The 8,232-nt window shown below is 49.3% G+C and overlaps 1 protein-coding gene and 1 pseudogene across 6 annotated transcripts in view; both read right to left on the bottom strand.

The window, feature by feature from the left end:
* The window catches only part of NEK7 (NIMA related kinase 7), a 103,662-nt gene that overhangs the window by 85,606 nt on the left and 9,824 nt on the right, over positions 1–8,232 (bottom strand). The gene's annotated exons all lie outside the window — the stretch shown is intronic.
* LOC111744297 lies at positions 1,265–1,382 on the bottom strand (annotated as a pseudogene).

Below are 8,232 nucleotides of genomic sequence, written 5' to 3'. Positions count from 1 at the left end.
GGGGCTGCCGCCCTCCCTTACTGCTGGATTCTGCACTACTCCCACTTTGCACAACTGTTTCGTCTTGCTTCCACATTTACTTTGTCTCGATGCTTATTTCCAGAGCTTTTGAACAAAGACGGCCCTTTCCCAAACTCTTTCCTTTTGACTTTTATGCCATAAGTAATTTTTTTAAAGGGCGCACATGCAATACATTTTCTCTAACCCTTAAAAATCGAAAACGACCTTCCCTCCCATCACACAGGAACAATCATTTGGCTGTGTATATAATTTTTTAGCCACAGCCCTGTTTTGTTCTCCGCAGACCTGAAGTCATTGTTCCATGACTTCTAGTATCCATTTCGTGATGTTAAAGAGAACGCTTTGATCCCTTCCAATTTCTTGGGTTTAGATACTAGTTCTGGAGACTTGCTTTGAACAATTATTGGTTCAGAACTGTGTCTGTGTTGACTACCGCTGACTACTGGTTGAAATAAATCAAGCTAGCAATGTGAATTACACTACAAAGGCATGATCAAGAAATGTGTTTCTGCTTTTGCTTCCCATTTCCACACAAAATACAAGCAATTCTGCTGATTCTCTTGTTCAGGGTTCATTTAAATGGTTAGTCCTTTGATTATTTAAATCAATAACCATGCGTTTTTGGCTGGCTCATACCCCAGCTCCCACATACTCATGATTTATGAAGCGGTACTTCCAGAATCTCCACCTCGACTGGATCCCTCCGCCTGGCTGGCAGCCAAACCAGTAATGTCTAGAATCCGTGGAATACCTCAAATCCCTTCTACTCTGTACCCCTTCCTTAGTGAATGTCATTGCCACCCAGTCACCCCAGAGAGTTCCTAGGCCACACCAGTCCGTTATTCCCTCACCTCCACGTAAGTCACCAGCTCCTATTAACTCCACCTCCCAATCCTGAGCCCACTCACCCCAGACCGTCGTGAATCTTGCTACGACAATGACCAATCAGTCATTGCTCCTGACTTCGACCATGTAATTCCTACTGTATACACTCCCCAGAATAACCTCTCTAAAATGGAAACCTAATGATGACACACTCCTGCTTAAAGCCTGTAATGAGTGAAGCACGGTTTCTTTAGCCTTGCTCCTTAATTCCCAGCACTTTGCCCCATGAGTTCTATATTCTTTCTTTCTTTTTTCTTTCTTCCTTTCTTTATTTGTTTTTGAGGCAAGACAATCCTTGGTTGACCTCACAGATTGCAAGGACGTTGTCAGCTTACAATCCCTTATTTTTTACTTTTTACCCCTACAGCACCTGTCTTCCTAGGTGGTCTCCCATCCAAGTACTAACCAGGCCTGACCCTGCTTAGCTTCCGAGATCAGACAGGATCGGGCTTGTTCAGGGTGGCGTGGCCATAGACTAAGTCCTATATTCTGACTCCAATGAACCATTCACACTTCCCCCCAATGCCAGGCTGTGTCACACCCACGTGCCCCTGACACAGGCAGCGCCATCTTGCTGACACATCCTCCTCGGCTAAGCCACCTGGACGACCTTGCTTCGTACCCTGGTGGCCTTCGTAGCACACCTCCGTGTTTGTCCTTGTGTACTTTACTGAATCAGCGACCTGTCCCTCTGCCCATTAACTCACTAGAAATCACCATGTGGGCAGAGTCTGTTTCTTCATTTTTTCTTTATCTCCAGTACATTTTAAGGTCCAACAAATACTTGCTGTACAAGCAAATTTGGAAAACAAGAGGCTATAAAGAATACAGGTCTAACCATCAGGACCTGGTTCAAGTTCGCACAAGCACCCACGTTTGAATGCGTCAAGGCCAGTTGCGCCAACCCACGCGGCCTCAACCCCCGATGAAGGCAGGTTCGCAGAGCGCAGCATGATGACAGAGCGAGGGTCACCCCGTCATCTCGGTCACAGATGCAGGGAGCATTCTGCCATATATACTATCCCTCCGCTTATCTTTACAGAATCGCCCTGTGCAGGTGTGAAGGATCAGTGATGGACTTGGCCCCTTGGGAGGAGGCCGCCCAGGAAGCTCCGGAGAGACCTTGTTTTTCAGGCTCGCTGGGGGCACGGGGCCCTGCTACGAACGGGGTGTCCCTTACGCTTCTGCTCATCACTCAGCCACTCACGCAGCAGCTAAAGCCAAACCATCCAGCGGTAACACGGGAAAAATCACAGCGACCGAACTAGAACCATCCACAGAGAAAGACCGACACACAGAAGGAGCCAAGATAAACAGCTCGGACCCATCGTCCAAACCCGATCGTAAGACACATTCTCCTGAACGTGTCGTACTGAATAATTCATAGCAGTGACTTCTAGCACGACCAAGCTGACGAGGCCCTATGGAACACAGGCTGGTCCTCGGGAACGCTTTCGTTAGTATGAATTATTTATTGTGAGGTCATTTGTTTAACAGCCTTTGGTCTGTAACAAGTCCTTACTAACAGAAAATCATCAGGAAAAAAAACATTTCTCATTTACATAAAATAAAGAAAAATGTAATAGGTTTTTCTGAATTGGCTCATGATTTTACATTCTACCCTTATAAGAAAGCTTATCAATGCTCAGTTTATTCATTGGTTTCACACACCTATCAGTGATGGACTTGGCCGCACACCCTGATCTATGCACTAACTATTCCTAACCTTGCCAATCCCTTATTTGATGAGGCTTACAGTAAACCAGAACATAGTTTTAAAAGATTTCCTATAAGTTCCCTCTCACGATGCCCCTAAAACTAGACAGGGAAGGGAGGCCAGGGCAAAGCGGGATCATCACGCCGCAGCTCAGTCCTCCGGTGCCCCTGCCAGCGAGCTCCTCCACGAAGCCAGGCCCTCGTGACATTCTTAGGATCAGAGCTAGTCACGATGACAATCTATTTAATGGAAAATTAGGTTGGCAGGACATAATCGATGTTTAACAAAACAGATCTACTGTATTTTCTAACTTCTGCTGAAGCCCCTGCCTTCTCCCTCCGCCTGCCCATCCTTCCCGTAAAACACAAAGAAGAACAATAGCCAGGTCTCTGGTTTGGCTTAATCTTCCTCCCTGCGCAGGCTTCGAACACAAATCATAATGAAGAGAAACTTAAGACAGGGAAAAAACAAACACGTCAAAGCCACTAATCCATAGTTACCCCAAATGGTCCTCGATGTATTTTCAATGTATTTACTTACAAGGCAAATCATGGTTATATTTTATGCTTTAAAATTTACTTCTGAGAAACGAAATCCAATCGCTGTTATGTTCTTCTTGACATCACAGAACTGAGCTGGTCTTTGACTGGATTATGCCAAGTTCACCGGGGCAGCTGCCAAGCAAAGTGTCACCAAACCCTGGCGAAGTGCTTCACCGTGGCCCGCGTCAGCATGCCCTGCCTCTCGGTCTTTTGTACACAGATGCTGTGTGCACGCATCGTCTCACACACAGACGTGTGTACTGCAAACAGGTGTGCTCACTGGGGCACACTCACCATGGGAAGCTACAAGTCTACAGAGATAGCATCCGAAGAATAAGGTTATTATTTTAAATTAATAGTAGGAGTAACAAACATAATGTTAGGCTGATGAAGCTACCTAGGATTTCCCATGAGACCTGAGAGGCCTCACGAAAAAACTGAAAACTTATTTATTCGTGATCAGTGTCTTAGACTAGATAATTGATAATTCTTGGTAGTTTTAAACTATACTATAGTATCCTAAAGTCTAAATTCTCAAGTCTAAACTTAATTTCTTCATACATCTCATAATCCAAATTTATCTTAATCCACTTTTTAACAAATCTACCCGAGGCCCCCATAGAATAATTGCAAATCTGTTTTCGTGCTGGTTCCTGATTCACCATTAACTAAGAACCAGATGAGGAGATATCAAAGTACTACAGCTTTTATTGCTATTGAAATCGACATTTAAAAACACGAAGGTACAAGCAACTCTTCTCGATCATCTCCCAGGAGAGGAGAGGGTAAGTCTCCTCAGCACAGGGTTCAAGGCCTTCCGAATGCAACCTTGGGTACCCCCCAGGTTAATCTCCTGTAAGCTTCTTCCTGGACTCAGGAAGATACATTGTATCTTCGGCCCGTTTGGCACAGGCCCTTCGTAAGTACTTTGTTTTTAAAGATAATTATTGACATTGCAGTTGTTCTTTTAAACTTGTAGCAATGAAAACTATGAAAAGATACTAAATAAAATGTATCTACTTTGGAGTGGGACAACCTTTCTCCGAGCCAGCATTTGATGGCTACAAATCACAGAATAATCTCCCATCAATTTGCAATAAGCAATTATTCTTAAAAAGGGGATGATTTCGAGTATAAGCTAGTTATTTCCTGCGTAACTCGGTTTGATGTTTTCTTCGTGAAGGGCTCGTTAGAACGTCAAAATGGAATTAATTTGGCAAATAAGCATCTTTTACGTGCAGAGAGGTTGGCACCCCTTTAGGAAAGCCAGACCACTAGACGTGAACTAGGGATGGCCCAGCCTCTAAGGAACGGGAATACGCGCGATAGATGATGAACAGTTCAATGAGTCAGCTTCAAATCGATTAAATGTGACTGTTCACCCTGCTTTAACCTCACGTCCTAGTTTCAAGAATTCAGTTCTTGGTTCCTTGCTGCCCAAGCCCCAAACGCGTCTGTCTTGACTCCATGCCCTCCCCATTCCCAAGTTCATGGCTGGTACCCCTGCTTTCCACAGTCCTGGTTCTCATCTCACTGGGCACTCAGGTCGTTCAGGACCTGAAACTCAGAAATCAGACACAAAGCCCGGTTCTCAGACGGGGCCTCCAAATACCCTGACAGCGACCGGCCGCTGATCAGACCTTTATCTGTGTCCCACGCGAGGCCCCCTCACACCAGGTCCTGTCCACGGCCCTCGCAGGGGTGTGTGTCTGGCACCCATCCTACCCTTCCCTGTAAGCAGCTGCTCAACGTCCTGGGCATTCTCTCACTGCCGAGATTTGCCCAGACCTTCTGCCCAGGACCATCGCTGGGCTGCAGTCACCTGCCAGGCCGAGTGGCCAGCTCCGACAAGAACGGCCTTACAGGAAACCGAGAGGTACAGGACGTGATTCATACCTTCCAGCAGCTTCCGATCCAGGAAGGACGCTGAGACAAGCACAACTACAGGACAAGTCGGTAAGCACTACAGGCCCGGAGCAGCAGAGGAAGACTGCTTTACATTCCTTTGCGATTCTGGCGCAGAGCCTTAATGGAGGCCGTTTTAATGCACTGAGGATGAAGAGCTGAAGTGTGGGAAACAGGCCCTAGAAGCAGCGAGAAAAGATAAAGCGGGGAGCCAGAAAGGGCCCGCATTTACCAGAAAACGGTAAGCGCTCAGATATGACTGAAGTGGAGGGAAGGGTGAAGACATGAACCTGGAAAGGTAGGTCAGGGTCAAGGCCGAAAGCATCGGGTCCCGCGCAGAGCCGATGGAAAGGGCCGGCCAGGCAACACGGCACGGTGTCGCTTGTTCCTGTGCCCCCAGCTCCGCCAGTCACAAAAGCTGAAATGTTTTCAAAAGCATAAAGCTAGGTGTTGTTCAGATTATTTGTTTACTCACTCTCAGCTACCTACCAACGCCCCCCATCTTTCTTCGACCTGTGAATGGACGGGGCCCATCGGGAAAGCGGGGAGCACAGCTAAGGAACCAACAGAGAAGGAAGGCGCGTGAGGTGAACAGAACCGCAGCACACGCACCCGCCAGCCGCCGGGAGTCCCCGGAGCACGAACGGGCTGGCCCTCTGCTTTCAGTCAAGTGCGGCTTCCGAGTTCAGAGGACGCTGACCTTGACGGGACACTGACCTTAACACCAAACGCTGTGCAGTCGGCTGGGTCCTCTTTTGAACAGCGTATGCAAATACCCCACAAAGCTCACCAGGAAGAAAACGGACATGCGTGTCTCACTGGGGAAATTCTGACACTCAGGATGGCAGCCCAAGACACGGACAAAAAGGCCAGGAGCGGTGGCACTGCCTCACCAGGGACCACGCGCCAGGACGAGAGTCCCAGCGTTTCTGACCCAGCGCCCTCCGAAGCTCAGGACAGCCCAGGACCGTAGCATCCGTCACACCAGCAACGCTCACTCCCAGGCCAGACACCCCACTCTCTAAATGACCTCTGGGGACTTCCCTCAGGTCACACTCAGAGCCGGACCCTGGGGCTGGCATTTGAAAAGATATAAAATGAACCTGGACGTCATCCAGGACATCAAAATCTTCTTCGTCAAGAGCTTCTTCTTATTAAAAAAAGGGGGGAGAGGGGGAAGGGGGGCCCGAGGTGACGGATCAGCTCCAAATTAAGGAAACAGGCAACAGCAACATCTCCAGGAAAAAGCAGCTTTAAAACAGGCGGGTCTCCCTGCGACAGAGAAGGCGCCTCACACGTACAGTTCTGTGCCCACTGACGGGAAGGTTACAAGGGACCGGAGCAGTCACTTGTTACCAATGGAAATAAGACAGCCGTGGGAAAAGGAACGGGCACCCAGCACGAGGGGCACACTGTCCCCATGGCCAGAACTGCAGGGCGCGAAGGCTGGGTGCAGCCAGGCCTCGCCAGGCAGAGCTGCAGACAGACTCCAGGTGATGGGGACTGCCAGCCACCTCGGGGAGGGGACGTGTAAGTGCTCAAGGCGCTGAGAGAAATAGTGCAGAAACACCAAAAACGAAGCGAGCCGCCCACAGGGGGCGCCCACAGGGGGAGCCCAGAGGGGGAGGACCGGAGGCCGGGAACTCAGGCCGACATTGAGATGCGTCGTGTTCTTTCACTTGTTCAAAGTGGAGCTTTCTCTTCGGTGACTACTCACCTATTAGTTATCGAATATTTACACTTCCTTATCTAACTGATTTAAACTGATTTATAACAGTGGTTTCGAAGACACCTGCCCGCCGTCTGAGCAAGGCGGCCGGTTACAAATGCTAGGACAGGCAGAATCGCGGGCTCGCGCGCCTCCAAGGCTGACCCCCTGCCCAGAAACGGCGGGAGCAGCAGGGATGGGCTCTCTTTATAAAAAAAAAAAAAAAAACAATAGTTTTTTAAATTAAAATACATGTTTTTAAAAGACCATGTGGCATTGCATAGTGTGCCCTGAGCGACACCTGCATTAGAATCCCCTGCACCACGTCGCTACCATCACGGACCAGTAGCTTTCCAAACCCGTCTGAAAATCATCCGGGACACTCGTTTTTAAATGCCACTGCTTGTCCCTATCGAATCAGAATCTCTGACACAGGCACTCCGAGAACTACAGCTTGAGAAACACAATAGAAGGACAAATGACTGGAAAATACAACCTATCCTGGTAGAGGCAAAAAAGCCACCCATATAGTTTTGAATAGCTATACAGATGTTGTAAAAATTATGCTCGATGTACAAACAGACATAACTATTTCAAGGAATTGGGCAATAAGCCCTTTGGCATTAATTTGATTCATCTCTCATCATTCTGCTTTGTAAGGCCGGATCGTCACTGACACAGAGAGGCCCGGCCACAGAAATAAAGGAAACAGAACCGACCGTGCCAGCCGAATCACAGAGGGAGGAAGAATTAGAGAAACTGGCCGGAGAGGGGGCGGCCCCACCTTGCAGGCACACGCGCGAGGACACGCTTCGACACACCGAAGTGACCAACAGCAACGCAGGCTGCCTCTCAGCAGTTGAGGCGAATATACGACGAGCTCTGTACTGAGGGAATGCCGACCAGACGACCCTGCGACCACGCGCGACCTTCCTGGCCTTCCCGTCCTCTCTACTGCCCCCATGGCCTCCTTCCCAGGCCCGGCCCCGGGACCGTGATGTCCGCCCCTTCAGCCCAGCTGGGACACAGCAGCACGCCCAATGCTCCTCATTTCAGAGGCGACAGCAACGCCACTCGACGACCAGCCACTCAAACACGTGCTGACCTGACCTGGGCGACCAGGGGCATGATGTCACCACGCTATCGGCAGACGTGCCCCGAGCATACACCGTGGACACAGCGAGGTCCTGCGGGTCCAGGAGGAAAAAGCAGCGGGTGTCTCCCCTCGGGACCCCCACGAGGGCAGTGCTCGGGGCAGCACTGGCTCAGCCACTTTACGTCCCTGGGCTCCAGTTCATTCTCACAGCAAACGGAGGCCAGTTTAGAGTTGCTTTCCGGTTCTGAAAAGATGTGATTTAGCGGATCGTACATTTAAGGTCTCCCCAGGAAAAATACAAGATAATGGTTTCGGGACAACCTGACTTTGGGCCAGCTGTTCTGTGGTGGCAGGAGAA

The sequence above is a fragment of the Pteropus vampyrus genome, unplaced genomic scaffold, assembly GCF_000151845.1.
Source record: "Pteropus vampyrus isolate Shadow unplaced genomic scaffold, Pvam_2.0 Scaffold131, whole genome shotgun sequence".
NCBI classification, from domain to species: Eukaryota; Metazoa; Chordata; class Mammalia; order Chiroptera; family Pteropodidae; genus Pteropus; species Pteropus vampyrus.
Note: the sequence above shows the minus strand (reverse complement) of the source record. Positions and strands in the feature narration are given on the sequence as shown.